The sequence below is a fragment of the Chiloscyllium punctatum genome, chromosome 12 (assembly GCF_047496795.1).
Source record: "Chiloscyllium punctatum isolate Juve2018m chromosome 12, sChiPun1.3, whole genome shotgun sequence".
NCBI lineage: Eukaryota > Metazoa > Chordata > Chondrichthyes > Orectolobiformes > Hemiscylliidae > Chiloscyllium > Chiloscyllium punctatum.
This window is the reverse complement of record NC_092750.1, coordinates 39443564-39461659: the sequence shown is the minus strand read 5'-3', so window position 1 is coordinate 39461659 and position 18096 is coordinate 39443564. Positions and strand designations below refer to the sequence as shown.

Below are 18096 nucleotides of genomic sequence, written 5' to 3'. Positions count from 1 at the left end.
GGAAACTTGCAGGTGATGGTGTTCACATGTTTCTGCTGCCCTAGTCCTTCTGGATTGTGGAAGTAGTGGTTTTGAAAGGTGTTATCCTAGGATTCTTGGTGAATTTCTGACTCCTCCCTTTCTTACCAGAAAGTGGTCAATTCCATGGCATTGACTGTTCTTGGGCATTTTGCTCAAATTACTACATCATCTTGACCTCATCTGCATGGTCCATATCAAATAGAAACACTAGATAACAATCAGTTGAAATCCTACCTGACTTTATGGAGTCTTTTTCCATCTGAAGTGCCTCTTTGTGTCATTTGGCACTGATGAAGGAACATAGCATGGACCTGGGATTTAACGTGGTACCATCATGGTTTACATATGGTCTGTTATTGTGTCAGCTGATCAAATAAACTCGAGAAATACCTGAGAACTGCTTGTAAGAGATGTTTTAATATTGCTGATTTGCAACAAGATGCTTGCTCATGATGGATGGTTGGATATTGACATGTGGATTTTGGAGAAATATCTGCTGCAGTGTATGACTTGTGACATAGGGATTGTCCTGCTGTCTGAAATTATTTCCTTTCTGATTATACCTTTATTTTGTCAAGATTGCTTTGAACCTGTTTGTATGATATTTATTATTCTGTTCTCAGGGTGGCACAGTATAGCTGTTAATAGCCAGATAAATTGCTTGGGGAAATGCAACAGAATTCTAAGAGATTGTACAAAACTGATAAAGAATGCCATTCAGCCCATCCTAATGTAACTTCCCAGAGCAGCCTGCACTGATTTGTACTTTTTGCATCAACTTGTCAAATGATTCTAGATTTTGCCTTCACTTGCAAAGGCAAGGGAAAGTTCAAAAATTTAACAATCTCAAAACTAACCCTCACCCATCTCTTATCCACCAGTCTGAACTGATGTGCATCAAGTGCAGACCGTTAATCATCTCCCCAGGCATTTGGCAAATTAAATGGATTTAATGTAGGCCTCAGAAAACCTATTATTTCAAGGGAGGTAAGCATACCTTTGGGACATGTGAAATGCTTCCTCCTTCATGCACATCATCCCACTTCCCCACCATCTAGGTGCTTTTCGCCAGAACCCTTCTACAGTCATATTTATATGTTGAGGAATGAATGTTCCATAGCATGTACAGAAAGCCAACCTTCTGGGTTTGCCACCTGAAACCTTAACTCATGTCTCTGGCTACACATCCCACCACTATCAAGACCTCTGTGGCTTTGTTACTAGAAATCAAAGCTTTTTTGCATTTTTTTAATAGCTAAGATCCTTGATACCAAGAACCTGAACGACTGCCTGCATTGCTTGCAGCGATTGAAGTTTCCTTTGCTTCTTTGAAATTAGAAGTAGAAATGTTCCTTTACAGTCTACAAAGAGGTAAAATTTGATTTGATTTTACCCATTATTGGCACACTCACAAACTGGGAGGCCTAAAGCACACATAATATTGAGCCTCAGACTTAATTTTATTAAGTCAACTTAGTGGCTGATCCAACTTGAACTGGCAGTGATCATATAGTATGATTGCATAATGAGAACTGACTCACACTTTGGCTGGTAGAAGCACTCCCTTTCTTTCTGACTATACATGAGACAATGTTTAGGAAAAGAACGTTTTTGGTACACTTCTAAACTACAGCAATCTCACCAAAGCCTTCAAGTCGACTACAACTTACTTGGCTTGAGAGAGATGATGAATTTTGCTGCAGGGCCTTAAACAGCCATTAGACCCTTAATTAGCATATACCTGGGATATTTTGAAGATAATCTGAGTTAATTGAGGGAAGTTTGAGCCACCTGATTTTGAAATAACTCCACAGAGGCCAGTATCCCATCACTAAGTCACCCTTTATTTATGTATGAAAAGTCCTTGACACTGATCCAACTTCCTCAGAGCCAACTCTCAGAGTGAACAGAACCTCTGACACTTTTGTTTATATCTGTCAGCCAGGGCTCCCTAATTGGACCAGATTAACAGACCCAATCAGGGAATTCATTCTATGAGATTGACCTGGCTGACCTCATTTCAATCACTACATTACATCCCCTCTGAGTCCGATGATACAAGTTGGTTTCTTTTGGAGCACCTGCCTCCTAACCTGGAGTATCTCAGAAGAAATCAATTATCCTTTTCAGGTGGCAAAGGTGCCGAGATGGTTACATCTGCTGTGTCCTTGGAAAACCCACGGGTTCCAGAACACTCAGAAAAGCAGTTGAGAACCAACCACGTTTTGATTCTACACCATTTCCATGTTTGCAGCTTTCATATGGTCCACATGCTTGTTCAGGATTGTCCCACCTGCCCGAACTTCCTATGTTACTAGACCTGACCTTGCGTCAACCATGCTTCTAATCCATGCAATGCTATTCCCATAGTTCCTACAGCAAACTTTGTTTCCCGAAGTAAGCTGTCTCTTGTTTGGTGGAGTTTTGTGTCCAGCATTGATGTTCCTGAGGACATTCCACCCCATCTCACCCAGTGTCTAGTGCAGAATCTTCTCCCTGTTCGCAACTCTATTGGAGCTATCCCTGTAATTGAATGAGGACCGATCCTATAATCAAATCGGAATGGGGACAGCTTGGTAGCTAGTGAAGCTGTAGGCTGTTTATTTAAGCCTGCCTTCAAAGTTTGGACTGCTCCTTCTGCCAGATCATTGGTTGATGGATGGTATGGAGCTGAACTTATATGACGCATACCATTCGACTTTAGGAAATACTTAAATTTCCTGCTGGGAAACAATGGCCCTTTATCTGTGACCAACACTTCTGGGAGTATATGTACTGCACATGATATGCATGGCTTTTCTATTATCATCCCCATGTTTGATGAACAAATTCTATGCATATCCAGCCATTTTGAGTGGGCATCCGTTATGAATAAGAACTTTGAGCCTATGAAAGGACATGTGTGTATATTCAGCGTGTAACCAAGTCCAGGGTTTACCCAGCCATCCTGTGAGAAAAGTCTAAGGACAATATCCAAATTCTCTAAGTGCTGCTTATTGGTCTTCCTTGTTATTATCACGTCAACTGGATAAATGGAGACTTGGGGTAGACCTTGTAAAATGTTCTCCATCATCCACTGAAAGATTACACAGGTTGACAGTACCCCAAATGGTAGACTCGTATATTGGTACAAGCCCTTATCGGTGTTAATTGGAGTATACTTCTGAGAATCCTCATCTAATCGCAGTTGCAAGTTGCAGATGGACATGGACAAGAGATTGAGTATTTAAACAGCCATGAGAAGGCATGGATAGGATAAATAGACAAAGTCTTTTCCCTGGGGTTAGGGAGTCCAGAACTAGAGGGCATAGGTTTGGGGTGAGAGAGGAAAGATATAAAAGAGACCTAAGGGACAACGTTTTCATGTGTATGGAATGAGCTGCCAGAGGATGTGGTGGAGACTGGTACAATTGCAACTTTTAAGACGCATTTGAATGGGTATATGAATGGGAAGGGTTTGGAGGGATATGGGCCGGGTGCTGGCAGGTGGAACTAGATTGGGTTGGGATATCTGGTCGGCACGGACAGGTTGGACCGAAGGGTCTGTTTCCATGCTGTACATCTCTATGACTCTAAGTGGTTTACTGTTTGTTTGAAATCCCCACAATTGGTATGACCAGTGCTGCCCATTCAGCAAACTGGACTAGTTTGATGATCCCTTCACTTTCCAGCCTTCTGATTTCTGCCTCTACTTCTGCCCATAAGATAAATGGCACTGGGTGATCTTTCAGAATCATGGAATTGCTTCCTGGTCAATATACAAGGTGGCCTTGTCTCCTCTGATAGTCCTACATCTTCCCAAAAGATTTCTGGATATTTAATTAGGATTTCACTCAGACAGCTATTTTCTAATCACAAAGTGTTGAGTCAACCTAGGTGAATCTTCCTCAACAAATTTCCCCCTTTAAGCATGGGCCCTATCGTATTACTACAATCAGTTATTTTTGATTCAGTTGCTTCCTCATAAGAGACCAGAACTGAAGTTGTACCCTTAATCTGTAAAGGTTTCCCAGTATAGGTTCTCAGTCTTGCCAAGGTCTTGCGCAAAATTAAGGGTTGGAATTCAGAGCTTATTTTTTTAAAGACTGGTTCTGCAATTACTGAAATGGCTACACTGGTTTTGACCTCCATTAGAATTGGGTGACCATTTACCCAGATATTTATTTTGATTGGTTCTGATTTGGATGTTGCTAAGTAATTTAACCATTCTAAGCAACATGCAGGTGGACTTTCTAGGATGTGCACTCTCCTAGATACTGGCTTGAGTTCTCTTTGTCAACTTAGGTCTTGTGAGACTCTTTTACTGTCTCGAGCCTGCAAACTAGCAGTAACTATAAAATGGCTTGTGGCCCAAATCCTCAAGAAAACTTTAACCATTTGACCAAGACTTGGCTTTCTTTTGGGCTGACCTAGAATCCTTCTGTTCAGGATATGTCCTGAGCGAGGCTATGCAATTGAGCGGTATTCCCAGGCTTAGTTTACGTCGATTTCGAAGCTCGTTGGATGCTGCCTGAACTGCTGTGCTCTTCCAGCACCACTAATCCAGAATCTGATTTCCAGCATCTGCAGTCATTGTTTTTTCCCCAGGCTTAGCCCAGCGAGGTGTCTACTTCCATTGGAATACCCTGTAACTCATAGTTTCCACTTCCTGTATTTTTCAATGGCAAAACCAGTTAGTAGTCCCTGTTTGAAGTCCTGCTGGACTTCAGCTGATCAGCACTTTTGCATGGAAATATCATTAACCCCACTCTCTTTGCCACTGAGAAAAACTCCACAGAGGACTTGTCTCCCATTACTAAGTCACCCTTTATTTACATGAAGAAAGTCCTTGACATTGATCCAGTTTCCTCAGAGCCAGCTCTCAGCGTGAGCAGGACCTCTGACACTCCTATTTATATTTGTCAGCCTGGGCTCCCTGCTTGGACTAGGTTAACAGCCCCAATCAGGAAACACTATGAGATCCATCTGGCTGACCGCGTTACAATCACTACAGATTTATTCCTATAAAACTGGTAGCTTTTACCCCATATATAAAATATGCAGAAGCTGAGCATTTTCTACCCAACACCTTCATTAAAAAAAACTTTCCTTAAGAAAGAAAGCTTTTGTTTCATTGTTCCCATCAAAGACGTGTGGTGCTGATATGGATGTGGGCTGATACCCAACCCTAAATGTATAGTTTGCAGTTTTGGCGAATAGATTTACAGATAATTTATTCTGAAAATAATGTCCTTAAAATCCTCTGAAAAGCATTACAAATTAAACATTTTATGGCTTTGTGTATTTCACAATTTAGCTGTACAATACTGACGCTTTGAAATAAATGTTGCTGGTATTAAGCATCAAGCGACATTAAGTAGATGTGAGGATAAGCTGACTTTATATATTTCGTCAGTGAAAACCTAGGGCAGTCCAATCTATTTTACGAGGCCTCTGGAAAGCAAACATTTTGTGAATCTTCTGTGTATCTTACCAAATCAGCCTACTGGAGGTGAAATGCCTACTGTTTGCTGTTGAATTCTATTATTGTTAAAACTGCTTCACTAAAGTCAAAGTCAAAATCAATACGCACTCAGTCCTCACATGGCTTGTTTCCATTTCTTTCACAACTGGGGAGTAATTAACTGGAAGATCAGCATAGAACTAAGTGCAGCACAATAACAATCTCTCTTATTCCAACTTGATTATGGACTATCATGGAGGAAGTGAGGACTGCAGATGCTGGAGATCAGAGCTGAAAATGTGTTGCTGGAAAAGCGCAGCAGGTTAGGCAGCATCCAAGGAACAGGAGAATCGACGTTTCGGCCATGAGCCCTTCTTCCTGAAGGACCTGCTACACTTTTCCAGCAACACATTTTCAGCTATGGATTATCATGGACCTTGTTAAGATAACCAACTGCCAACAATCATCCCCTCCTTTGTCAATTTTATGAGCTTAAATGAGGAAATTGGCATGCCATTCATTTGGTGTATAAAATAATATCAATTGTAATCTTAATGTATCAGTTTCATAGGGGAATGAGCAATTAATTTCCTTGGTACTATGAGTACCTCTAATAGGTAAGATTAAACAAATATCATTACACAGTGCCATCATAAAATTATTCCAGAAGTATGTTTTTGCTAGCAATTACAAAATGTAGCTAACATTGATTTAATGGAAAAACCAGTAAACACTATGTGCTGAGTTATTCAGGTTACTGCTTGCAGACAATGAGCAGATATCGCCCTCGGGCAACTGTCTGTGTGAAGTTTGTACATTCTCTGTATGTCTGTGTGGGTTTTATCCGGGTGCTCTGGTTTCCTGCCACAGTCTAAAGGCGTGTAGATTAGTTGCATTAGCCATGCTAGATTGTCCATTGTGTCAAGTGATGTGCAGTCTAGGTGGATTAGCCATGTGGAATGTGGGCTGTAAGGATAGGGTGGGAAGTAGGTCTGGGTGGGAAGCTCATTGGGCCTGCTTCCACACAGTAGGTACTCTATGACAAAAATAGGACTTTTTGCACTTCTGAGTGCTGTTTAGTGCTTTTTGTTTTCCAAAATGGCGTAGGTGTGCACAGTGATGTCTGCCAGAAATGCAGACAGCAGACAGATTATAATGTCAATTAGCATACAACATTGATTTGATCCCACACAGATGTGATAAAGAGAGATAATTGACATGCTGAAACAAAGCTTCTGCTTCATGGGTCAGTCTGGAGGTATCTTGCATTATATGGCGCTGGATAGAAGATTTGTGTGGTCTTCTGTAGGCTGCATGACCTGTTCAGGTATCTCTCTCTCAGTTCTCTCTTGTAACTATATGACAGCATTTAAGAATCAGGAGCATGAAATGGTAGGAGTAAGCAGCCTAGACAGCTCCTTTTTTTCCTGGACTCTGTGTGAAGAATTCATCTGATTACAATTTAACAAAACAGAATCCCCTTTGCCAGAAATCTACACTTTACATAGCCATTGTCACTAACCATTACAGCATCTGCATGACCAAATGCTTAAGTAAAAGCCACACTTATAAATGAGATCTTGCTGTATTGTACAAGAAACAAATCTAATCATTCTTAATACTTTTGTTCGTATGTGGAATGAATTTCCTGAGGAAGTGGTGGATGCGGGTATAGTTACAATGTCTAAAAGACATTTGGATAAATACATGAATAAGAAAGGTTTGGAGGGATACTGACCAAACACAGACAGGTGGGACTAGTTTAATTTGGGATTATGTTCGGCATGGACTGGTTGGATTGAAGGGTCTGTTTCTGTGCTGTATGGCTCTATGACTCAACCTGGTCTCCATAACCCTCTACTGTGTTACTAAGTGAAAATTAAAAACACAGCTATCTCCTCTCTTCGTCAATCTCTTTTTTTCTCTCTTTCTGTCTCTCTTTCAGTTCTCTTTCTTAGTCATGTTATTACATCATCATTGAATCATTATCCCATAGGCTAATGATAAATTATTAATACGTCTTCCCCAAAATCTGTGGTCCCATAATTACAGTATACTCCCATCTCTCCCAGACTATCAAATGGCACAGGGACAGGCCTTCTGGTTGTTTTACTATGTTCCCCAAACTTTTTGGATTTACTTTTAATGATTGATGGTCTGAAAGAGTTGCTCTTTGCTCTGCTTGCATTCCTTGACTCTGTGTAGAGATTTCAATGATTCCTTTTGTTCAGGATTGAAGTGATAAGGTTATGCAGGTTCTCTGTTCAAGGATACAAAGGCTCTTCGATTTCTCCTTGTGATATTGGCACCAAATGTCAAGTTGGCTGATCCGTATTCTTAACAACAACTCCTCTTGCTGTTGGTCTCCGATCTGTGCTGTCATGCCTGAAGAATTGACAATTTATTTTGCTCAATACCAGTGATTGAAATTCCTTGTTTGTTTTTCCCTTCTGACTTCTTCCCATTGTCTCACTCTTCCACGGTAATATGAGACTTTAATTTCTTAGGCAAAATACATTTGAAGTATTTTCTCCATTAATAATTCTGATGATGATAAATCCATTTGCAATTGTTATGATCTCTTGCTCAATAGAGCCAATAAATATTATTATTCTTCCAGAGTAATTTTATGATATTGACCCTTATTCAACTTCACCATTTGCTTGTAGGTATTGTTCTGCTCTTACCACATTCCGATCACTTAATCTGACGTACCAACATCCTTTCTCTCCCAGCACTCCAACCCCTCCACATCCCACTGTTGCTTAAATGCTGCCTCTTCCGCACTTCAATGTAGCTCTGGTGAAGAATCATCTAGACTCAAACTGTGCGTGCTTTCTCTTCATGGATGTTGCCTGATCTGCTGTGGTCTCCAGCATTTGTTGTTTTCAGTTCAGATTCCAGTATCTGCAGCAATTTGTCCCTACAATAGAATATAAGGAATAGAAGCGGGGATATACCATTCCGCTTTTTCCACCTTCCTCACCAACCATTAAGACCCAGGCCTTGATTGTTCTTTCATGGCAGTTCCTCACAATCCTCAACTCCTCAATATTTCTATAATCTGCCCACCTCCTCTTTTACCATTTGTGTGTTTTAGGTATTAATAACTTTTCATTAAAGCCCATAAATGATCTATTATAGTGAAACAAAAACAGAAATTGCTGGAGAAACTCAGCAGGTCTGGCAGCATGTCTGAGAAGAAAACAGAGTTAATATTTTAAGTCCAGTGTCTCTTCTTCCAAATGCTTCATCGGTTCTGAAGAAGTGTCACCGGACTCAATGCATTTTTCTTCCACAGATGCTGCCAGACCTGCTGAAGTTCTCCAGCAATTACTATTTATGTTTCAAATCTTCAGCATCAGCAGTTGTTTGTTTTACTTTACTTATAATAGATGTTTTCATTGCTCAAAGTATTACTTACTTAGGATGTATGTTGGCATCCTTCCTAACAATATCTTATTATCTTCAGAAGTTCTTCACCTCTACTTTGATCTTCTCTGATTTGCTCCATTTGCTACCTTGTTGCCATCATGTTTTGTTTTCTGTTTGGTTTGATGGGAGTGTCTTGTCTCTTAAATCAGTCTACTATTATATAGGTACATTTCAAGAACAATCTTTTATTTACAGACCAAAACTATATATACTGGATTAGTGGTGCTGGAAGAGCACAGCAGTTCAGGCAGCATCCAACGAGCAGCGAAATCAACGTTTTGGGCAAAAGCCCTTCATCGGTGTTGCCCCTATGAGATCTCTCCACAGTTGTCTGTATCAGTCATAGGATACTTCATCAGGATTTCTTAGGTTCATACATGTTAAACCATTATTTCACAAACTCCTGGGGTATTCCATGCACTTAGTGAAGGAGACATAATATATGCACCCATTTTATAGTGAGATGTGCTGTTCACCACGTCATTAATGAGATGTCCTTGTCCCCTGCAAATTTCTTGAGCAAGGACTGAACAGCATTCGTTATCTTGTGTCAGAATAATATCTATATACCTTTGGGCACATGTCATCAGTATCTAATTGAAATCAAATGGCTCCAAAAAGAGTTATCTGGAATTGGGATTCTGGAATCAAGGCAAACTTCTGTGACAAATTCAGAAATTGGAAATCTGAAGGTCTGCAGGTTTCAGCAGATCTGCAGTATTTTAGGACAAAATGATTGACGAGGTATTCTGGCTCATTGCCAATGGGATTGACTTAGAATTCCAGTTAGCTCCAGACAACCTGCATGCCTTTGCATCACAAGTAAGGACAAGCTTATCCTTTGCTCTACGTAGCTAAACTTTGCAGTTTCATACTGGATCTTCCCTAGTGCACAATCGAGGGTTAATAAGTGAGATTCCCAAGAAATGGAAATCAATGTCAGTATTTTCTAACCACCATTAAAATAGCCAAAGGTCATTTGTTTCATTTTTATGTGATTATCAAGAATTAAAAGGGATTACTATACTAATTCAAACAAATGTATGTATCCTTGAAACGCTACACAACCTTTATTTGTGTCTACTGCTGATCTCCCACCATTATGAAAGGGACATTATAATATTCTGTGCCTGTACTGTTTGTATTACAAAGTTGGTTTCCTTTCTAGTTGGCTTGTCTTATTGTCCTTCCAGTTTACGGGTACATTTAAAGGCAACTTAGCTTCCTCTTGGTTTTAATGAGTGCTGGCCACCTGCAACAGGGTATTCACACCAAGAGCTTTGATTGGACAGGTCGTGAAATGTGGGAAATATGCAAGAAGGTGGAACTGAAGCCTCAGTCATACCTTCCATGATCCCATCCAATGGGAGAACGAACTCGACAGGCTGAGTATTTCTCTTGTGAGTTGATCAGCTGTGTTTACAGTCTAAAGTGGGAATGTGAAGGGCAAGCACACTACTGTTCTCTTTGCAAAAGTTGAACACAAAATTCCAATGCCATGGTGTATTTTAGCTCTCATCTAATTGACTACTCCAAACAGTAACAGTTTTGACAACTCTGTTAACTTAAAATTGTATTGTCAAATGTTGAATAAGTGTGTCATGATGGATTATTAGTAATAGATACAGAGGGTTTCTGATTCAGTGGATCTCATTGAACTGAATGTTCCAGTTTGAATCAGAATCCTATTTATGACCCAAATAAAAAAAAACTGCCCACTTGCCTTTTCCAGGACTTTTCAGTTGAATTTCCAAAGCAAGAGCTTTCATTACCAAAACAATCCAGCAAACCAACCAAACAGCTGGATTCGAGATGTGCTGAGACCATAGCTTTGCTCTAGGGAAAATAGCCTTAGCCTATTCAGTCTCTCCCTAAAGCTCCGAACCCTCCAACATCCTTACAAGGTAACATCATTGTAATTCTTTTCTGAAAACTATGAAGCGATGGGTTTTATATGAGAAGATGGTGTAGAGGGGAAAGTGGAACAGAAGATGAAGTGAGATCAAAGGAAGCTTGGAGGGTGAGATTGGAGATCACGGGTGTCACAGAACAAAAAGCAAAAGAGGTAAGGATGATTGTGGAGTGGAGTGAGTGAGAGAGAATTAATTCAGCTCTGCAGTAAGCAAAGCAATAAAAAGTAGATTCTGAAGGGTACGGCAGGGTGATGTGTTGGAAAGGCAGATGAGAAAAAAAGAGGGCAGAGTTTATGACCTGAAGTTAATTGAACTTGTGTTGAGGTTAGAAGGCTCTCTGTCTATCAGAAGATAAGGTGCTGTTCCTCCAGCTTGCATTTGGCTTCACTGAAACACTACAGGTGACTTAAGATGGAAATGTGAGCAAGGTGATATGTTTAAACAGAAGGCAAACAGGGGTAGGCAACATGCTTGCAGACTGAGTGGAGATGACTGTGTTTGGTCTCCCCCATTTAGAGGACAGAGACCACATTGTAGATAAATTGCAAAAAGGTACACGTTAATCACTGCTTCAGCTGAAAGGAATATTAGGGACTTTGTATAGTGCTGAGCAAGGACGTAAAGGGGAACTATTGAACCTCTTATAATCATGTGGCAAATTGATGTATTAGGAGATGAGGTATTTAATAATAGAGAAGTGAACCATGGTGTCACGGAGAGAGCAGTCTCTGCAAAATGTTGATAATGTATTCAGTGGTGGTATCATGGTGGAGGTTGTGACAATGGCAGAGGATAATCCTTTGAATATTGATGATGATAAGTTGGAAAGTGAGGATGGTGGACCTCTATTGTTGTTCTGGGAGGGAGTGGAAGGGATGAGGGCATAAATGCCACAAATACCTTGGACACTATGGAGGTCTCTGTCCACCAGAGTGGTTGTGACATTGTTCCTCAATCCTTGCTTGAGGAACAGACATGTGTGAAGTAGCATTGCAGAAGATAGCATCACCAAAGCAAATGCAACTGAGATGGAGAAATTAAAAGAATGGAATTATGTCCTTACAGGATGCAGGAGTGTAGTCTAGGTAGCTGTGGAATGTCTTGGGCTTCTAAAGAATTTTTTTTTTAGATAGGCTATCCCCAGAAATGGAGACAGAAGTAAAGGATAGGAAGGGAAGAATTGGAGGCAGACCCTACAACCTCCTCTTTCTGATTAACTGCCCCAAAATCAAGAAACTCAATGCTTCAAACACTTGACAGTAAGAACGGAGTGGGTAGTTGCGACTCAGCTCCTCTGGTTCAAGTATGTGTCACTTTAAGCTGTGCCTGCCATCTTCTTTCTCTCTACTTTAGATGGAACCACTACTATGGCAACAGGTACCACCATGGTTACTGGGCTTAGTATCTGCCTGGAAACTCCATCTACACAACGGAGTAGAAGCAACACAGCAGCCTCAGAATCAGGTTACTTTGTTATTCGGGCAAGGTCAAAAAACACATGCTAACTCACAGGAAGCTTTTGCAGGCAGATTGAGGCACCATTTCTTGGATGTGAAATAATGAGTTTCAGGCAGACTCTGACTCTGAGCAAGTTTTAGCACAATGAAATAGCAGGCAGCCTCTGTCAGAAGTAGAATTTTAGTGCAAAGCAAGTGCCCCATGTAGGTACCTCTGAGTCTGAGGTAAAATGTTAGCGCACAGAGAAAAGAGGCATTCTCTGGCTCAAATTTAGAAAATTATCAGAGAGGAATAACTTGGCAGGTTGTGGCATTAGGAGGCAGTGAAGAGGACTTGTAGCAACAATAGAACAGTGTGGAGTGGGATCATTGTTGCCAAATGGCACAGGGCTGTGTCAATGTCTGAGATGCAGTATGTGTCAGCAGTTAAATGCTTGAAGAGAATAGTGATATGTGAAGGACAATAGTGAGGAATGCTTAATGGAGTAAGGGTGGACTCTAGTCTGTCAGGGAATATTGCCACAGTCAGACCATGACTGGGACATTTCTAATCTAAGTGGTTGGTCATGCTCAGCCAGATAGTTGGTCCTAAGAAAGTCTAGATTCCATGCTTGTACAGTCCAGGGATAAGGTCACAGTCAGTCCTTGCAGTTAAGTAAAAGTAGTGTGGGCCTTACAAGAGGGTCATTAAGGATGAAATTGCAAATTTACTGCAGAATGGGCTGCTGTCAGTTATGACTGTCCTGCCAAGTCAGTCTGCATGATGAGATACAGCTATCGGGAGTTGGGTTGCATATAATCTGGGGCGTTTTAGGAGTCAATCCATAATATTGCCAAGGCTGCTGGTAGCTCAATTCTGGTGATTAACCTCACTGTATTTTTATCGCTGATGGAATAGTCATGGTAATATGGCATAATTTCAGATTGTAGGTTGGAACTTAGCAGTATATCAGAGTGGACTGTGCAGTCTCAAGATGGCCAGAAAGTCATGGTCATCCTGGCCTCAAAATGGGGAGGGTGCAGGGCCAGCAACAACGTCAAACTTGAGAACCATGGATTCTGATCCATTAATGGTAATTTAAAGGGGCTCAACCAAAATGAGAGGATGGTGAAGGGTCATGGAGATCATGGAATTACATCACCAGATGTGAAATGAAGAAGTGGGGGACATTATCCATTGCTGAAAGGTGCATGTTGTTCACACCCACTGTATTGATTTTTAAAAATGCACAAAACATTGCTTCCAAATGCGGAGGAATAGGTTACTGCTTTTTGCCAAATATGGGTTGGAGTGCAGTGCTTGAATGTGAGACCCTTTATGGGACAATTGCACTAGTTGCCTTCAGCTGCCTTGTTTCAATTAATCTGGAAGTCAACACTTGTCAGAGCATTCAGTTCAAAAATTGCATCCATTAAATAATCATGAGTAATACATTGCGTCCATTGATTGCCATTTAATGATCTCCAAGATCAACAATACTCATAGACTCGTAGAGATGTGCAGCACAGAAACAAACCCTTCAGTTCAATTCGTCCATGCCGACCACATATCCCAACCTAATCGAGTCCCATTTGCTAGCACCCGGCCCATATCCCTCTAAAGCCTTCCTATTTATCTACCCATCCAGATGCCTTTTAAATGTTGCAATTACACCAGCTCCCACCACGTCCTCTGGAAGCTCATTCCATACACGTACCACTCTCTGCGTGAAAAAGGTACCCCTTAGATCTCTTATATCTTTCCCCTCTCAGCCTAAATCTATGCCCTCTAGTTCTGGACTCACCCACTACATGGAAAAGACTTTGTCTATTTGTCCTATCCACACCCCTCATGATTTTATAATGGAACAGGGCACACTTGATCACAACTTCATCTTCCAAACTGGCCAAGGCACACAGTTCCAAGGAGCACAAGCTGATGTGTTACAGCTGCCATAGCCTCTCACACAGTCTGTATGTGTCTGTGGAGTGTTAATTTATAAGTACAGCTAAGATGTTACTGATGCAATTCTCACTCATCACTGATTTCCCAAAGTTGTAGTCCATTTAGCCACATTGTTTTGAGAGTGCCGATCACCAGCAAGTGGTTTTCACGAACAGAAAAGGATGTCACTTTTGTAGCAATAAGAGCCAAATTTTCTAGGCCGATACTAGTTATCCAGAGAGCTGCCACAACAGAGAGCACTCACACATGCCAGCTTCCATGCAAGGCCTTTGGCATACACAAGGATGGTTCATGAGTGGGAAGGGGTACCCTTCCAAAACTGGCTCATGACACCTCGAAGAAATCTGAGGTCCTGCAGAGCAAAGATGATATGTTGGTGATGTTTCTATTAGGGCAGTTATGGAACAGATCACAAGCTTCTTGAAGATGCTGTTGCAATGCCTGGACCAGGGTGCCATGCAGTACAGCCCAAACAGTATGTCCCATATTACAGTGATGTGTTAGGCCCTCCACAATCTGAGTTGGAAATGGATGAATGTCCTGAGGAGGAGGAGGTTCAAAAGTGAGAGGAATCCCTTGGGGAGGAAGATGAGGGTGAGGATTCTTCGGTGACCAAAGAGCTGTGACAAAGAGAAGACAGGGCAATGTTTTGGAAGGCCGAGAGGGCAGGGAAACCCTCAGGCTTCAAGGATGTCTGAGCTAGGAGGACACTTTCTATTTGCAATGTCTAATTTATTTTGTACAGTTGGCAGTCAACCCTCTGCCTTATGTATTCCACATTGGTGTTGGATTGACGTGTTTTTATTGTTCATTACTATATGCCAAAAAACATTCAGTTCTTCTTTCAAATGTGGACCTGATCACTTCAAATATTTGTAAACTAAAGTGCCTGCACAAACCTTTCCCTAGCCCAGTATTAGTGATACAGTGAGCACTTCAGCTGTACCACTCTCCTGGATGTTTATGTGAAAATATGCCTTGAGCATAACAGCTATGAGTCACATCAGGAGGTCTGCACCCTCATGAGGATGACTAAGTTGTCACTCATCCTGAGAATAAACTTTTCTATTTCACTGTCCCTTCAATGCTTCGGAATGCTGTGAGCCTTCGGTGTGCCCTTGCTATGCCTGATCATCCTCAATGGCAGTAATGTGATTTGTGTATCTTGATTTCTCCAGAGCATTATGCAACGATGAGACATTGAGTTGTCAATTGGCCATCTCACTGCCTTAAACAAAGTTGTGTTCCTTTGTGGAGTCCAGACATAGAGCAAACCTTTCCCTCCTGCAAGGGATGGAAGCATCACCTATTTCAATCTTCCCCTCAATGTGCAATTGAAGTGTGAACAATTTAGACATCCAGGGCCCTCCTTTACATCTTACCTTTAGCCTTAGTAGCCCTGACATTTCTATGTAATGCCTGACAATTCCCTTGTCATAGATGTGTGGCTTCTGGCCTGATGAGGGTTTCTGCAGTCACTGATTTTGTTGATTGTGTTACATCACCAACATCTCATATTCTTTTTTGCTTTTTGAAAATCTTCAATATCACTCCATGTAGTCTGGGCCTATTGGAACAAAAAGATGACAACAGATATTCAAATAGTGGAACAGGACATATACTTATGAAAGTGCAAATGTTATTACAATGATTGAACACCCAATGTGCCCTCACATGGTATTTTTTTCTTTCACTCCCTCCCATTGCATCTAGGTGCAGGCCCTAGCACTGCAGGTGGGATGGAGGGAAGCTGATGTGTTGACTTTGAAGACTTAGCAATTGTCCCCTAAAAGCTTTTGGCCCATGTGGCCCTGGCCTAATGAGAATGTCCTTTGTATTGAGTGTCTCTGGCCCATCTTCCTGATGTTCCTGTGCCTCTCTCCTATGTAACTTATGGCTGAGTACAGAGGAACATCTGCCTAGGGCTGGGCATCTGTCTGATCTCCTGCAGCCCTTGGGGATGGACATGTGGGAGTGATGTAATCACCAGATTGTGTTGCTATGTTTTCTATGTGTACGTGTGCTCATGGCATCTGTCTGGTGGATGGTGCAGATGAGTGTCTTACTAGAGCATCCTCTCACATTTCACATGCTTCCTCCTCAGAGCTGATGCTGGCACAGTGGGGCTAGGGCTGTAGCCTATTTCTAGTTGTAGATTCCTGTTGAGAAGGGAAAGGATTAGTTGGTGAAGATGGAGAGAAGCTTATACAGAGCAATGAATTAACATTGGTACATTGCTGTCCATTGTTGTCACCTAAACACCAGAGAAAAGGCCCTGCTCTTCTCCTGGCATTTGACAATCCTTTCCTCAAAGGCAAGAACTAGCTCAATATGCACCACTAATCCATGGACCTTGATCCTCTGAGTCTAACAGTGGGCTGCTTCTTATCTGCAAGGAGAGCATGATAGAAATGGTGCAAACAGTTGTTTGTGAGCATAACCATGCACTGTAGAGAGCTGACTCCTGTGACTGAGTATGAATTGCAGATGTCAGTGGTCTTGGTAGGTTAAGATAATGAGATGGATGTGAGCCCTTAAATGGACATGACACTGAGGTTTGCAGTCTGCCAGCTTTGGTGTTATGCGTTTGCAATGGATGTGTCAAACTGAGTAATGGCACGGAAAGTATTAGGTCCAAGGGAAAAGATGGTGCTAGTTAGCTTGTAGATCACTGGAGATCATTGAAATTTCTTTCCATCATGTTTGCCTTTCCTTTCTGTGGCCCCATCATACTGAGCTACTGTCTGTATCCAAGCCTCTTGATTCAATTCATTGGTAAGAAAATAATACTGTCCTTCTATGACTCTATCCAGCAACGCTGACCAGCCATGTTCAATGAAATATCACTGCTGGTATCACTTATGTTGTAAGAGTGCCCACCACAGTCTGAAGGGCAGTTCCTGACCTGCAGTGGCTGGAATAGTGTCTAGCTTGCCTTTAAATATGGCACTGGTGTCTTGGAATCTGGAATGTGTGACCTGTGATGGGAATCTCCAGCAGGCTCGCCACCCAATTTGGCAAATAGTCTGCGTAACACCTTGCTTGCATATATAATGAGATGGGAAACATGTAATTGGGCAACATATCTCACCTCTGCTGAAGGTGGAACTTGTGCCATCCAACATACTTGCTGCTATATTTTAACTCCAAATGGGAAAATTCTGCCCCGCAAATATTTGGAACAGTAGACAGTGGATTGGCTGCAGCATTAGAAACCAACTGAAGAGCCATTATTTCTGACGTTAATATTTCTGGCTGAGATTACATCTGGAAATAAAACATTGGTGCTAATTATAGGTTATTACTTATCAAACGATTTCCATATAGCTGGATTATCACAATTGTAGTTTGGCAGTATAATGAATGTTATTAGTTAAGTTTACTGTTATGATATGCTTAAAATAGTAGGTTCAAAGAATTAGGATGAATTCTGTGAAGATTTTGTTACGTATTCTTTTATTTTTAATGAGGTGTTTTCAGTTTTGAGCAACATGATGTACCCTTGACAGAAGTAGCAGCTGCAGGGGCAGTGGAATATTTTTTTCTTGTTGAGATAATCTGATATTTTGAAAAGGAGCATTCTATATCCATTCCTTTCCCAGAAGTTTCTTTAGCATTTTAACAGAATTGAAATCACTTAGTGTTACAAATTCTACTGCAAGGCCTGCCTGGAGCACAAATCTGTTCTACATCGATACAAAATACTCAATCCAGTTTGCATAAACAAAGCGACGTAAGCACTAATCCTGATTATATTGTTTTATTAAGAAGATCATTGCAAAACCTTTGTAAAGTCCTCTTTTTGGATGAAAATATGAATTTCATAGCAATATGGCTGACCATGATAAATGCGTTTGGTCACCTGGATCCTCCTGGTGTAAC

General features: G+C 41.2%; 1 protein-coding gene and 1 long non-coding RNA gene across 7 annotated transcripts in view; one reads left to right on the top strand and one right to left on the bottom strand.

Annotated features, from left to right (window-relative positions):
* Positions 1–18096, top strand: part of LOC140483809 (bis(5'-adenosyl)-triphosphatase-like) — a 1171574-nt gene that overhangs the window by 614839 nt on the left and 538639 nt on the right. The gene's annotated exons all lie outside the window — the stretch shown is intronic.
* The window catches only part of LOC140483810 (uncharacterized), a 50372-nt gene continuing 47895 nt past the window's right edge, over positions 15620–18096 (bottom strand). The window contains exon 3 of the long non-coding RNA XR_011962041.1: positions 15620–15781. This is a non-coding gene — a long non-coding RNA (uncharacterized lncRNA). The remainder of the gene's footprint in view (positions 15782–18096) is intronic.